The sequence below is a fragment of the Triticum dicoccoides genome, chromosome 7A, assembly GCF_002162155.2.
Source record: "Triticum dicoccoides isolate Atlit2015 ecotype Zavitan chromosome 7A, WEW_v2.0, whole genome shotgun sequence".
In the NCBI taxonomy this organism is placed as follows: domain Eukaryota; kingdom Viridiplantae; phylum Streptophyta; class Magnoliopsida; order Poales; family Poaceae; genus Triticum; species Triticum dicoccoides.
The window spans coordinates 746661072-746676993 of NC_041392.1; the positions used below are offsets into that span (position 1 = coordinate 746661072).

Consider the following 15922-nt stretch of genomic DNA (forward strand, 5'->3'; position numbering starts at 1 on the left):
CGTCGTCTGTGGCACCATAACATAGTTGAGGCCTGAGGGACGAGAATTCTTTTATCACTTGTGAAGCCACCGGTTCCATGGGTGTAAACTGAACATACATTCAGCCCAAACATATATACCTTCTTCTGAATCCAGTTCCATGTGATGGGTGTAAACTGAACCATAGCTAGCTAATACTACTAACCCAATAGAATAGAGCAAGATGCAGGGAATCGTCCCCTGGTCAGGAAGATGGAATGAGCATGAGGAAATTTATGAGAACATACTGCTAACTGAACAGATTAAAAAGTAGGAGTACTTGCCCCAACTTTAACTCCCGCTCCAGGCAAGGCAACCCCAAATTTGACTGTCACGGAACACTCTGCGCTGTTCGCGGGGCACAATTTAGAGAAGAACTAGACAGGTGACAGTACGTCCAGGTGCCAGATCAGTTGATCCGCTGCAACAAAACACTCTGCGCCACAGGTGAAGGTCAAATCGGCCGATCATCTCTGTTCTACTGTAAATTGTGATAGCAGATATACACTACTATCACATATCCACGATGCGTTTAACACTAGCAGCTGAAAGAATCATGGTCAAACAGCTGCCATAAATATAGTATGTTCCCATGCAGCTACATGACTGGTTCTTCTCTCGGCGCAGGAAAGCGTACTGTCGATAATATAAGATACAAAACCCTTGCCTTTGCCAAAGACATGCCAACCAAAATAAAAGCAGAATAGTTTGTCGATCCAACTTTAGATTCATGTCGCAGCATCAGTTCGGCTTTTGGCTCCATTACCCCATTCTTCATGCATACAGTAAGTTGTAACCAAGCAGCAGGATGAATATCTCCAAGGCTAGCTAGTTTCCTCTTCCACCTGCTCCTACCAAGATTTAAAGTAGATGCCATCAGCTTAGTTTCTTTGAACCACGTTTAACCTGTCACCGAGGAATATCGTAGTGCTTCCAACAGACATTGCTTGATTCAGTGGAGAAGGCGGTCCGGTCTCATCTCCTTAGCTAGCTACCATGCACTTTCTCCTTTCCTCGATCCGCTGGTTGTGCTCGGTGCACCTCCTGTTCCTGCTTGTTTTTATCTCCTGAACTTGATGCAGCTACCACTGCTTCTTCCTTGTTTTTGTCTCCTAAGCCAGATGCAACTACTACTGCTTCTTGTTCCTCCTCTGCAGCCATTGTGTGGGCTAACCAAACAGATGAAATTAAGATGGAATCATGGAATCAACCACAGGGAATTACAAAAAACAAATAGACAAAGCTAGCATACGAACAAACACATTGAGAGTTGTCTTAATTTACCTCCAGATTCAACCAAGTGCTGGGACAGTATATCCCTCACCCTGACACCCTCCTCCTCATCTGCTACATGCCACACTTGCTTGATGCGATTATACTCCTGGTCGCTCGGCATGCCTACACCGTCCTCCTCCATGTCTATCACTATGTTATGCAACATGCAGCACGTGTCGACTATCCAATACGCTTCAAGTTGATTAGTTGGATGCCACCCTTCACCCTGTAGGCACTTCCATGTGTCTTTCAACCTTGCTAGCGCCCTCAGCGCGACGGCGGTAGCTGCAGAATGTCTCCTGTTGAATTCAACTTCAGCGCCTGAGAGTGACAGGCCATTATCCAACTGGTAAGGTGTGAGGAGCCAAGGAACAAGACGGTATGCTGCACTACCAATTATGTATTCCCTTACAGCCGATCCACCACCTGATGATATCTTCAGCTTGCTACCATTCAGCGAAGTACCCTTTACACACCGATTGAAGATATCAGAGTTGCGCAAAGCCGCCATGCTTGACAAATGGCATTGTGACGGCCACATGCAAATGTCTCTGAACCTCATATCAGGATCAAGGATGGCTTGCATGAGTATGCCTTCATTCTCCTCATGGTCACGGTTTTGTGATCCAAATGTGATGCGAGTTGTATGTACAACAGCACAGCAGTTGGGCATGCCATGGACCTTGTGAAACTTGCGCTTCATCTTCTCCATTTTTTGGGAAGAGTATGACCAACGCAAATGGGGCAATGCTCGCTCAAACATAGCCTTAACGAAACTCTAAGTTACTAGTGAGGCAGTTGACTCGTTCACACCAATAGAGGATCCTATGGTAACGGGTGAATCACCAGAGTTCAGGATTCTCAGAGCGATGGCTACTCCATCCTGCAAAGACAGCACTCTTCCGTCAACAAAGGTGTGATTCCTTGCCATCATATCTTCCAAAAATGGGATCTTCACCAAGCTGCAGACATAACTGAAGGTATTTCTTCTCATTTTGTACACAGATTCAAACCCTTGTGCATCCACAATAGAAGATGATAAGGTTCCTGCATTGAGAAAACATCGGTTACATAATCTCTAAATTCCGGTGTACTCGGGGTAAAAGTAGCAGAATACATACAGAAAAAAATTCACTTTGCAGCATATAGAGATGTGGAAATTAAAGCGATGGTGTGTGTTACTATACCTCCACATCCGATCAAGTGTTGGGACAGTGCGTCCCTCACCCTGGTGGCATCCTCATCTGCTAACTGCCGCACTTGCTTGATGTAATTCTCCCCCTCCTCATCCTCTTGATCCTCCTCCATGTCTATCACTATGTTATGCAATATGCAGCACGTCTTGACTGTCGAGTATGCCTCAGGTTGGTTATTTGGATGCCACCCTTCACCCTGCAGGCACTTCCATGTGTCCTTTAACCTTTCTATTGCCCTCGCAGCGACGGCTGTAGCTGCAGAATGTCTCCTGTTGAACATAGCTTTGGCACCTGAGAGTGAGAGGCCGTTCTCCAACTGGTAAGGAGTGAGGAGCCAAGGACGAAGTGGGTATCCTGCATCACCAATGATGTATTCCTTGACTTCCGATCCTCCACCTGATGATACCTTCAGCTTGCTACCATTCAGCCAAGTACCCTTCTCGCAGTACTCGAAGAGATAAGAGTCGTGCAACATGCTTGATTGGTTCATTCTTCCTTGCGATCGCAGTGAAATGCATGTGAACCTCATATCTGGATCAACCATGGCTTGCATTAGCATGCCGTCATTTTCCGCATTCTCATGGTTTTGTGATCCAAATTTGATGTGACTTGTATGTATAACACTGCAGCAGTTTGGGAGGCCATGTATCTTGTCAAACTTGCGCTTGATCTTCTTCACTTGAGCAGAGCCAGGCAAGCTGACGCGGTGCATTGCTCGTCCTTCCATAGCCTTAACAAACCTCTGAGTTAACAGCGAAACCGTTGACCCGTCCATACCAAATGATGATCCCACAACCTCCGGTGTCTCACCGGAGTTCAATGTTCTCAGAGCAATGGCTATTCCATCATGGAAAGACATCACTCGCCCATCAGCAAAGGTGTGTCCTCCTATCATCATATCTTCAGAAAGGGTCATCATATCTTCAGAAAGGGGCACCTTCACCAAGCTGCAGATGTAACTAAAGGTACTTCTTCTCATTTTGTACAGAGATTCAAATCCTTGCGTGCCCACCATAGAAGATGATAAAGTTTCTGCATGGCAAGAGAAGTACAAAACTGGTTATACAGTCTCCAATTTACAATGCAAGAGGTAACACATTAATCTAAATTTTTCATACTCGGGGTAACCTAGCATAACAAGAAAGGCGAGGGGGTGCAACCAAATCAGAATGTAGCTATGCATAAAACAACCCACAAAATTATAAATGGATAAAATTTATGTCATCTGAAACAACTCGTAATCGTGTGAAACAAAAAATTTATGGAATATATTCGGTCATCAAGCAGCACAATGGATGGAAGGTAGGAGAAAATGAAACAAAAGTATAATAAGACAGTGGCTAGTATTTGAATCTAACTTGCAGTTGCCACTTCTTGTGTATAACACGTACCATTTTCTTGGGCTGTCAATTTGTTGTTTGTGTATAATTTCCCGCGGTCAGTTGTTTGTAGTTGGTGTGCTTCTTGTTCATTGTTTTCATCTCTTCGACCGGATGCTTCTTGTTCCTCCTCTGCAGCGAATGTGTGGACTTGAAGAGCCAAGAGTCGTGTAAAACACTCAATTGGTTCATGCTACCTGACGGCCCCAACCAAATATCTGTGAACCTCATATCTGGATCAACCATGGTTTGCAATAGCATGCTGTCATTCTCCTCATGGTCACCGCTTTGTGATCCAAATGTGATGTGAGCTGTTTGTACAATGCCACAACAGTTTGGCAAGCCGTGTATCTTGTCGAACTTGCGCTTCATCTTCTCCATTTGAGGGGAGCTAGCCCAGCTGATGTGGTCAAATGCTCAGTCCCACATAGCCTCAACAAACACCTGAGTTACCAGCGAGATAGTTGACTCATTCACACCAAGAGAGGATCCTACAGTAACCGGAGAGTCACCAGAGTTCAGCATTCTAAGAGCGACAGCTACTCTGTCTTGCAAAGACAACAATCTCCCATCAACAAAAGTGTGATCCCTTGCCATCATATCTTCAAAAAATGGGATCCTCACCAAGCTGCAGACATAACTGAAGGTGCTTCTTCTCATTCTATACAGAGACTCAAATCCTTGTGCATCGACCATAGAAGATGATAAGGTTTCTGCATGGCAAGAAAAATACAAAACTGGTTACATGATACTCTAGATATGTTAAACTCGAGAAAACCTAGAAGAAGATGTAAGAAGACAGATACTTAGCAACATGCACTAGGAAGGTACAAATTATATCTGGTCATCATGCAGTATATATGGACAAAAAGCAGGAGATAAAATCAAATGAACTTATAAACTGGCAGAATCAAAGTGCTCAAAAAAATTAAGAAAAAGCTTGTACGTATGTTTGATTTTCCATACCTTCAAATATGGTAGAGCTGCTAATATTTGAATCCAACTTGCAGCTGTCTCCTCTCATGTACAAAACGTACCATCTTCTTTGGTTGTCTCCATCACCTGCATATGCCTTGACATGCTCCACTTGGCTGAACTTGTCCCACTCAGTGCCAGATTGTCCCTCGGCAACCGCACAGAGCAACCATATCCTGCAGGATAACTGCAGATGACTTGGCTTTATGTCTCGCATGTATTCTGGGAGTTTTTCCATGTTGTAATCCTCCGGGACCAGCCGCTCGAGTGAAGCGATACGCTCCAGCACCTTCAACTTTGGGCAGTTCTCGATATTAAGCTTCTGCAGATTGGGGAGATTGGTGATCCTCTCCAGGTCAGGGCAGCCATTCACTCTAAGCTCAACAACAGGAGGAAACCTCTCAATGCCGCTGAGGTGCTTGACATATTGTAGAAATAATATTTTCAGAGAGCTTGCATTGGAGGCAAGGCCTGGAGGAACATGCCTGAGTCTGCATTTACTGAGCACAAGTCTCTCCAAACGGCGCATGGCTTGTACTTGCTCCTCTCACTCCCACTCCTCCCATTCCACCATGTTTACCAACCTCAATTCGTTTAACCTTGGAAATGAAGCTGCTGCCGCCTGCAAGAATCCAGTCCCAACATGTTTGATGCATGGAGCACCATTGACCTGTAGACGTTGCAGATTGGGGAGCTGGCACAACCCACTGGGAAGTTGTGTGCAACAAGCCAGATCAGCAAACAATATAATCTTCAAGTTGTTGAGGGGCACCGTTGATGTGGACATCATCCAGCTCGGGAGTTGCCGGCCAAAATACCCCTTGATTTGAAGATCCTCTAAACCAGGTGGAGGGCAAAGCTTATCGAGAACCTTCTCAATTCCTTGCTGCTCTTCCTCAGAGACACCTTCCTTATCTTTGACCAACCCATCATCTCCCACTTGACTGGTGTAGTGCAAGAGTAGCCTGGTAAGATGCATCTTCTCGCGGAGCCTAGCATTAGCAGCAAACGAGGTAGCAGATACATTCTCTAATTCAGTTAATGCAAAAAATCTGAGTTGGGAAAGAGGCCCCAACTCATCCAAACTGCACCAATCACCATCCATGTGGGCTCGAAACATACCTAGTGTCCTCATATTTGTCAGACCACTGAACCATCTAGGTACCCTACTTGCTTCGGGAAGTGCAAGTAACCTCAGCTGGCCAAGCTTCACAATGCTGTCAGGAAGATTCACCAATTTTGTACATCCACCAAGGTTAAGGAATTGCAATAGTTTCATCTTGCCAATGTTTCCTGGAAGTACAGATATACTAGCATTTACTAGTGTTAGATACCTCAGGTGCTTGAGCTGATGCAACGATTCAACCAATGAAGCCATATCTGCAGATTCTATATGCAGAGTCCGCAAACTAGAAAAAGTAACAAATGAATCACCAGGCTTCATCTTAATCTGGATAGTTGAGATCAATGTTCTCACTGATTGCTGCGTCTGTAGACATTTCCAATTAAGGTCACCTGATTGTGATTGGTTAGTTTCTATGGACAACCGAAGAAAGTTTTGTGAACTAAGTTTAGCCAGAATATCATTATCTCCATCTTGAGCCACGAGTGCTTCATTTTTAGTCATATACTGAGCAAATGAGCGAACAACATCATGCATGCTGCAAACCCATATATCAACATACCATTTATCCGCCGGACCTCGCGGGCCTCTGCTTTAACTGCCTCAGCGAGGAGCACGTCGCTGCCATGTGTGAGAACGAGAGGGTTTGCCTCAGGTGCCGCCGGCCAGGGCACATCGCAAGGGAGTGCCGCAACCCACGCTCCGCTTCGCCGCCTGCAGCTGCTGCTCGGCCGGCCAGGGAGCGCGTCGGGTTGCGTGTGGGTTCGTCCCCTGCGCGTCGGTCCTCAACTCCGACCTCGCCGCCTTCGGGTGCCTACAGTCCTGCTGCTTCCTTCCAGCAGCGCGCCACCCCCGTGCACGCTCGCCTGGGCCCGGTGGGCGTCGCCGCCACCGGGAGTCCCTCGGAGCACTGCCGTTCGGGGGCTGGAGACGGGCCGCAGTTGCGTGCAGTGCCGGCGCACGCTCGCCTGGGCCTGGATGGCTATGCTGCCGCCGGGAGACCCTCGGAGCGTGGCCGCCAGGGCGCTGATGGTGGTGGGCCGTGGCAGCGCGCCACGCCGGCGCATGCTCGCCTGGGCCCTGCGGTGGTCACCACTGGCAGGGTGCCCTCGGAGCAGTGGCCGGCAGTGCGTGAAGTCGACCCAGGAGAGTCTAGCAGGCGGGCGAGGCCAGGTTCGCCGTCAGCGAGGCCAGCCATCGAGCGGTGTGTCATCCCACGCTCGCCGGAGGTGGTAGCTGCGGAGGATGCGCTGCGCTGGAGCTTGGTCGCGACCACCATGGGTGGGCGGCCCAGGGTGGCGCCCAGTCTTGTCACTGCGGCGGTTGAGGAGTCAGTTCCTGAGGTGGTGGGTGCTTTCACCGTGCACCGGTTCTGGCCGGCAGATTTTCTGCTGGTCTTCAGCAATAGGGCGGCACGTGATGCGGTCATGAACGCCGGCGAGGTCCATGGCCATGATTTCTCCCTGCGATTCTCCCCCTGGAACAGGCAGTTGCAAGCAACTCGGAGGCCGTTCAACTACCGTGCCCGTGTCAACATGGAGGGGATCCCCCCTCACGTTTGGAACCGTGCAACAGCGCAGATCATTCTTGGCTCGGCGACATGGGTGGAGCGGCTCGGAACAACAGCGAAGCCTACGTCTGGACCGACGATCCTTCTCGGCTGCCCAAGAAGAAAATCATTCTAGTGGAGGAGCCTGATGAGGCTATGGAGGTTGAGCTTGCAGATGGTCTGGTGCTGCCGGCGGACGCGCTTGTGCCGCTGGAGAAGAGCATGCCGGAATACCGTATAACTGTGCATTTGGTCCACACCGAGAACGTTGCGGAGAGCTCAGGCCCTTCGTCCGGAGGCGACGACAACGAAGAGGAGTTTGACTACCCACAGGCCGACCCAGACGGCCCTGGTGGTGCGCGCCACACCCGCCGGCGGTTCACATACTCTCGCGGCGAGGTGGATGGGAGCAGCCGGATTGGCAGGCGGCAGTCGCGGCGAGGGCGTGAGGCTGGCCACAGGAGGGTAGCGGTTGGCCTGCCAACGACGGTGGAGCCCTGGACTCCGACGGTTGTGGACGAGCGCGCTGCGCGGGCTGCCGGCGGTGGTGACGAACCGCTGGTGCAAGATGGATTGGGGACGAACGTGGCAGCTGGCTACACGACACCTTCCCCATGCAGGGTGGGGGCCGGCGCGTACAGGACGAGTGGTTGGATGGCATTTGACTGCAACGTGGGCGAGCATCTTCTGCTCTCCCCAACGGCGTCTAAGATGATTCAAAGTTTGAATCAATCATCGTTCGGCTCATCCCGCAGTTGGGGCAGCTTGGGCTCGGAGAGGAGCGTGGTTAGCGCGGGTGCCGGGATGCATGGTGGCCTGGAAACCTTTTTGGTAAGCCTATCCTGCTCACGGCCCTCGCCAGCCCACAGTGAGGAGGTGGCATCAGAGGCTGGCTCACTGAACGCCACCATAGCTCAATTTCGTTCAAAATGCCAACAGAAGATATCACCGCTGCTCCCAAGGCCGGTTGCGACAAGGAACAAGCGCAGGCGCAGAACACCACCAACGAAGGTTCGGCGCAGTACCAAGCTCCGAGGCCGCCTGACGGGTGGCTCGTCCGTGAAGGCACAGCAACGCACGCTTATGGTACAGCTTGGCATTGCCAGGGAAGGCGAGGTGATCGGCGACGAGGCGATGCAGGCATACTTAGATCCCTTCTCCAAACCCCTTCAGCCCAACCACATTGCGGCTATCGTGGGATTGTTTGGGTGGCAAGCTGAGGTGCTACCGCTAGGGAGAGGAATGGAGGCCGCAACACTTTAGGTGCTGTAGCCGCGGTTGCTTGGTGGTAGGCCTATTCTAATGGCTGATCCAAACCAAGCACTGGTGGTGTGGAATGTACGTGGCATAAATAGCCCGGCAAAATGTAATGCTATAAGAAATGTCATTTCGAGCTCGGGTGCTTGCATCGTTTGTTTACAGGAGACCAAAGTCCAGGACATGACTCTGGCTCTGGTCCAGCAGTGTCTTGGGATGGCTTTCAACTCGTTCTTCTGTGCCCCCGCGACAGGCACACGTGGGGGCATGCTGCTAGCTTGCATCTCGGCTGCGGTCAGGATGTCGAACCCGCATATCTCGGCCAATACGGTCACGGCGTGGTTACAAATAAACGATGCTGTTGGATGGTGGTTTACTGGGGTCTATGGGCCACAACAAGATAGTGAGAAGGTTGCTTTCCTGCATGAAATAAGCGACATTCGGGAATTACATGCAGGCCCTTGGATGCTTGCGGGGGACTTCAACCTAATCGCGGACCCAAGCGAGAAGAGCAACGACAGAATAAATCGTCGAATGATGGGCCGGTTTAGACGGTGCATCTCTGACTTGGATCTTAAAGAGCTCTATCTCAACGGCCGAAGATACACGTGGTCCAACGAGAGGCAAGAGGCTACCCTCGAGAAGCTTGATAGGGTTCTGGTTTCGGTGGATTGGGAACCTCTACACCCACAGTCTTTCCTCACGGCGCTAAGTACTGGCACATCTGATCACTGCCCCTTGCATATCATCCTGGAGGCCGACCTGCGACGAGGCAAGAGGTTTCACTTTCAGAAATTTTGGACGAAGATTGAAGGTTTTCATGATGTGGTTCGGCAAGCCTGGGAGAGCCAGCCGGACGTGCCCAATCCTTTCAAAAGGCTTGCTATGAAGCTGAAGGCCACCGCAAGTAAACTCATGAGCTGGAGCGATAAATATGTGGGAAGCATCAAACAGCAGCTACGCATAGCTCATGAGGTGATCCTGCGGCTTGATGTCGCCATGGAGATGAGGGCGCTGTCTCCGCCGGAGATGGATCTACGGCGAACAATCAAACGGAAATTCCTCGGATTAGCATCGCTGGAGCGCTCAATCGCAAGGCAGCGGTCCCGCTTGAATTGGTTGAAGGATGGAGATGCATGCACAGAATTTTTCCATGCGCATGCCAGCTACAGGACAAGGAAGAATTACATCTCCAAGATGAAAGTGGACGATATCATGACGTCCGATCATGAGGCTATGGCGGAAGCAGTGGACTCCTTCTTTGCCAATCTGTTTGGAGCGGCGCCGGACCGGGCATACACGCTAGATCTTGGCGAGCTGGGAATGCCAACTTTTGACATGACGCGTCTTGAGGGAGAGTTCACAGAGGAGGAGATTTGGGCGGCGGTCCGCGCGCAAGACCTCGACAAAGCGCCGGGACCAGATGGGTTCTCGGCCCGGTTCTATGTTGCATGCTGGCCGATCATTAAGGGCGATGTGTTGGCAGCTTTCCAGGCATTTGGGGACATGGACTTTCGTGGAATGACTTCCATCAATCAGGCATTCATCACCCTTCTGCCAAAATCGGCTAATGCGATTGAGGTCCGGGATTACAGACCAATCAGCCTAATTCATAGCTTTCCCAAGCTGGCTGCTAAGGTGCTAGCGGCAAGGGTCACTGGAGATATGCCACGCTTGGTCGGTGCACACCAGAGTGCCTTCATAAGAGGGAGATGCTTGCATGATAACTACATGATGGTACAAGGCATGGCAAAGAAACTTCACACTTCCTCGACACCTTCGGTTATGCTTAAGCTTGACATTACAAAAGCGTTTGACACTGTTGACTGGGCGTTCCTGATGGAGGTTCTGAAGCAACTTGGGTTCGGCCCAAAATGGATCGCTTGGGTTGCTGGCTTACTTGCATCCTCTTCAACTAGAGTTCTGCTGAATGGAATACCAGGCGAGGTCATATTTAACCGGCAAGGTCTTCGGCAGGGAGACCCTATGTCTCCCCTGCTTTTTGTCATGGTCATGGAAGCCCTCCACCACTTGCTGCAACACGCGGCCTCGGAGGGTGTGCTGACTCCTCTTGCGGCAAACGGGCTACGGCACAGGACATCGATATATGCCGATGATGTGGTCACCTTTCTCAGGCCTGACCGTGGCAGCCTCAGGGCATGCGCTGCGCTGCTCACTGATTTCAGCATGGCTTCAGGCCTAAGGACGAACATGATCAAGTGCTCTGCGCACCCGATTCGTTGCTCGGAGGAGCAAGTGCAGTGGATAGCTGAGGAGCTGGGTTGCCAAGTGACCGGATGGCCTTGCCGATACCTCGGGCTGCCTTTGGGTTTGCGCAAGATATCGGCGTCGCAGCTGCAGTACGTGGTGGATAGAATGGCTGATCGCCTCCCCGCATGGCAAGCAAGGCTGCTCTTCCGGGCTGGGCGACTGGAGCTAGTAAAGACCACGCTAGCGTCCATGCCCATACACGCGATGGCGGCACTGGACCCGCTAGTGAAAACCATCGAAGCTGCAAATAAGATATGTCGTGGTTTCCTGTGGAAGGGACGCCGAGACGTGCATGGCGGTCATTGCCTAGTAGCATGGGATCAGGTGTGCACACCAAAGGAATATGGTGGCCTCGGCATTCCAAATTTGCGCATTCTCAATGCCGCACTCCGAGCAAGATGGCCTTGGCTAATGCGAACGGAGCGCGACCGGCCATGGAATGAGTTCAACATTCAAGTTTCGCCGGACTCCTTGAGCATATACAAGGCGGCGACGAAGTGCACGATAGGAAATGGAGAGGTGGCTTTGTTCTGGACAGACTGGTGGCTATCGGATGGAAGAATCCAAGACCTCATGCCAAATCTATTCGCTACAGTCAAAAGGAGAGCGCGGAAGCGAACAGTCAGACAAGCCATAACCGAAGGCTGGTGGCTAGATGTGTCGCCTAACATGAGTCCCCAAGCCCTCACCGAGTTTCTGCAGCTTGTGGACAGAACCCAGCACATCCAGCTTGTAGATGGCGTGGAAGATAGATTGGTTTGGGCTTGGGAGCCAAATGGGTCCTTCTCGGCGAGATCGGCCTACAGGGCGTTCTTTGCTGGGAGAGTAGAGGCCGCTGGGGCCGTGCAAATCTGGCGGTCAAGAGCGCCGGTGACCTGCAAATTCTTCGCATGGCTGGCGGCTCGGGAGAGGTGTTGGACGGCTGACAGGCTTGCGCGTCGGCACCTACCGCATCCTCCGGCTTGCCCCTTCTGTGATCAGGAGCCGGAGACAATCAACCACATTCTTCTCGGCTGTGTCTTTGCTAGACAAGTGTGGTTCACCATTCTCGACCACTGGGACAAGCTAACTTGGTTGCCAACTGTGGATGACAATCTGGTGGAATGGTGGACCTCCACCAACCCGCAGCCAAAGCTTAGGAAGGAGACTTGGACCATCATTGCATTGGTAACTTGGATGTTGTGGAAACACAGAAATGATGTAGTGTTCAATGGAGCGACAGCCTCCATAAGTGAGCTCCTCAGGAAGATTGATCTACAAGGGCAAGACTGGAGGGCAGCAGGGCTACTGCGTGAGGCGGGATCGCTCCCGATTAGAGTAGATGAGTGGGTTAGGAGCGAGTAGTCGGCATGTTGAAATCTAGCTTTCATAGCCGTGGCTAAGTTGTAAAATTATCAGTTTTTTTAGGCATTTTCTATCTATGATCTTGATACGTCAGCTTTGACGTATCCTTGAAAAAAAAACATACCATTTATCTGGCTCTATAAGGTTCCTAGATACTAACTCCTTGTAGTAATTTCTTCCCAATTCTTCAAAATCACCAGAGTTTCCATGAATAAATCCTTCGCTTATCCACATTGCTACGACTTGATCCATATCAAAAATTCTACTTTTAGGAAGAAAAGAATAGTATAAAAAGCACTGCTTCAGGTAAGAAGGCATATATTCATAGCTTAAGTATACTGTGTGGTTGAGATCATCCGGCATTTTAGTTGTTGACCATTTAGAATCATCCAAAACCTGCTGCCAATCACGACGTAGCCCCCCTCTTTCACGCAAGATTCCTCCCATCACTTTAACAGCAATTGGTAAACAACCACATTTCAGTATAATTTTCAGTCCGATATCCTTTAGTGTATTGATGTAGTCTTCATCTATCTCACTTGAGCATACCTGCGAACACACAATATAAGGGACCGATGCCGTTAATTAACTATGTACCAAGATCCTCTAAGGCACTCAGTTTTACTTCCTCTGTAAACTAATATAGGATGTTTTAGATCACTCACTATTTGAGTGATCTAAAACATCTTATATTAGTTTACAGAGGGAGTACCTCTTAAGAGGACTAGTTGACGTATCTGTCCCTTTATCAAGGTATGATTGACTATGTAATGGATATTCAAAGTACAGGAAGTACATGCCGTAAAGAAAGGTTATTAATCTATTTACTTATCTTTCTCCTACACACCGAAGATTTTTGCAGTGGCTTCCACATGTAACTTACATACTTTATGCCTAGAAAAAACATTTATTTCTTCCATTTCTTTTTACAAGATGGAACATACTGCTAGAAGAATATACTCTCTCATCACTGTTTATAGGAAATAACTCCAAATTTAGCATAATCGTATGTTTTATTCATTTTCATATTTTATCGTACCAGAAATTATCTTATCTCTCAATTAAGCGCCTAAAACTAATTACTAAATTTGTGTGCAAATTTTCTAGCAAAACTAGTGCCAACTTCTAGTCTAGTTATTTCCGTGCTATATTCTTTTGTTGTACTGGCAGGTGTTCACCGAAATTATTATTTTTTCTATCTTAAAATAACTTATCATTTATATTATATCCTATGACACTGTTGAGTAGCTGAGCACTTAGATCTTCATCCCATATGTTGGAAAACGAGAGTAGATATTCACAAAAGGTTACTCACTACATGAATATATGACCCATGTCTCTTCACTACCATGATACATATATAATTATCCAAAAATTTAATTATTTCTCAAGCTTGATAAAAAAAGCCTAGGTGTCATTGAGTGTGTCTCAATTAGTGATGTGGCATATTTCCTTGTTTGGCACCATGCTTTGTTGGCACTTGCAAAGTAATCTTAGCCTTACAAAATGATTGACAACCTCTTACCTCCAAGAGGTAATAGTACTTGGAAGTCACTAAGTTACATGTAATTAATGGCTCATGAATTTGTGAGCATTCTAACATTTCTCCTAATTAACTACATAATACTGTTAATAACTAGATGAAGATAATGAAAGAGATTAGAGTTTAATTAAGAACAGACCTGATTCTTGAGTAATGACCAAGCATCTTCACGCACTAATGTGTCGACATGGTGGTACGGCCATATAGCTTTCACCCCTCGGGCAACACCTTCATCTCTGGTAGTGACGAGGACTCGTCTGCCTGAAGCAGTAGCATTGACTAAGGGTAATTTCAGCACGTCATCCCATGCTCTATGGTTCCATACATCATCCATTACGAGAAAGGTCTTTTGGTCAATCAATGTGTTCTTGAGGGTTTCGTGAAGGCTGGTCTTTGAACTTTCAGGTGGTTGGGCATCTCCTCCAGCTTCGATGATGGCCCTTCTTAGCAGATGAACATCACTGAAGTTTTGGTTGACGCTCAACCATATCTTTTTACTGAACTCACCTTGGATTGCCTCGTCATTGAAGACCTTTTGGGCAAGGGTGGTCTTGCCAACCCCACCGACACCTACGATGGCGACCACCATTATGCCATCGTTGACCTCTTTTCCCTTATTTATGATCTGGGCCACCAGTGCTCTTGTGTCTTCTTCGATCTTGTCCCCAACCACAGTCGAATGGTCAAAGTCCCCTACTGTCTCCCGGCTTGGATTACCATGGCGAGAGGCATCGGCACTGCTGCTGCGATCCCCATAGGACCCGAGATTGATGAAGTTGAAAGCAGTGCTCCGCTCCTTAATGGCATCAAGCCTCTGGTTGAGCGCCTTGATGCGGGTGCCGATCTCACGGGCATGGAAGGGGTTCCGCATGCAGAAGAGCAAGGGATTGCAACACCCTGCTTCTACAGAGGATGGCCCATGCTTCTTCATGGCCTTGAGCTGGCAGAGGTCGAGGATGTCAGCAGTTTCATACATGGCACGCTTGAGCTGAGCCACCCATACTCGGACGGTCTCGTCGGTGATGTTCCTCCTATCAGCATCTGCAAGGAAGTTCTTGAGGTCCTGAAGCCTGTCACCCAACTTGCCGATCTCGCCCGAGACGCCCAGCATCGTTCCGAGCTCATCCTGTACCACCTGCTTGAGGTAGTCCGTGATGTAGGATGCAAAAGCATCCAACACCATCGCCATTAATTGATCAACTTGCTGGCCTTCCGCTGTGATTACAATTAGAGGCAATTAAAGTGAGTTTTAAGTAGCAGACAGAGACAAGAAAATAAAACCTGAACACTAACTACCTACCTCAAGCACAACACTACGTCACCAACCTTTGAGATTGATGGGATGCACCGCACGGGATAGCAGTCGGCCGCGCAAATACCAGCGGACGGCGGCGGCAGGGGCGATGGCGGTGCTGGGGAAGACCTGGAGGGGTTGGGATTTGGGAAGTAATGCCACCGGCTACTGGTTGGCAGCCGGAGCTGGGTAAAGCATCCGGCAGAGAGAAGCAAGCAAAGCAAAGCATCCTCCTTTTCTTTTCTTTTCGAGTAAATAAATTGACAAAGCAGGACATTCAACTCAATCATGGTGTGCACCAAGAAAGCAAAGAAAAAAAAGCGGGACAGCGGTTCGTATTGTCAAAAGCGAACGATCTGGTGTCAGAGAGCAAATCTGCTTAACAAGTTTTTAACTCTGTCTTATCACAATATTCTCTAGAGATAAACAAATTTACAAATTTGTAGTGTGAATGGGTGCAGCTTATTGTCATGACCCCACCACCACATCTCCCAACTTCTTAGTGATAGTAGCAAACAGCTGCGCTTGCCTGAGCTAATTAGTTGTCACACCACCGCGCGCACGAGCACATTCACACAGCATCCGCTACTAAAGAATAGAGTCTCGGAGTTTCAACATTAACAAAGTTACTGCAGACGTCTCGTTAGTTTGGATATAACTTGTAATAACTATTGTTAGTTTGTGTCGTATCGCCCCGA

The 15922-nt window shown here is 48.9% G+C and overlaps 1 pseudogene; it reads right to left on the bottom strand.

The window, feature by feature from the left end:
• Window positions 1-615: 615 nt before the first annotated feature.
• Window positions 616-15359, bottom strand: LOC119334264 (annotated as a pseudogene).
• Between the last annotated feature and the right edge of the window lie 563 nt (window positions 15360-15922).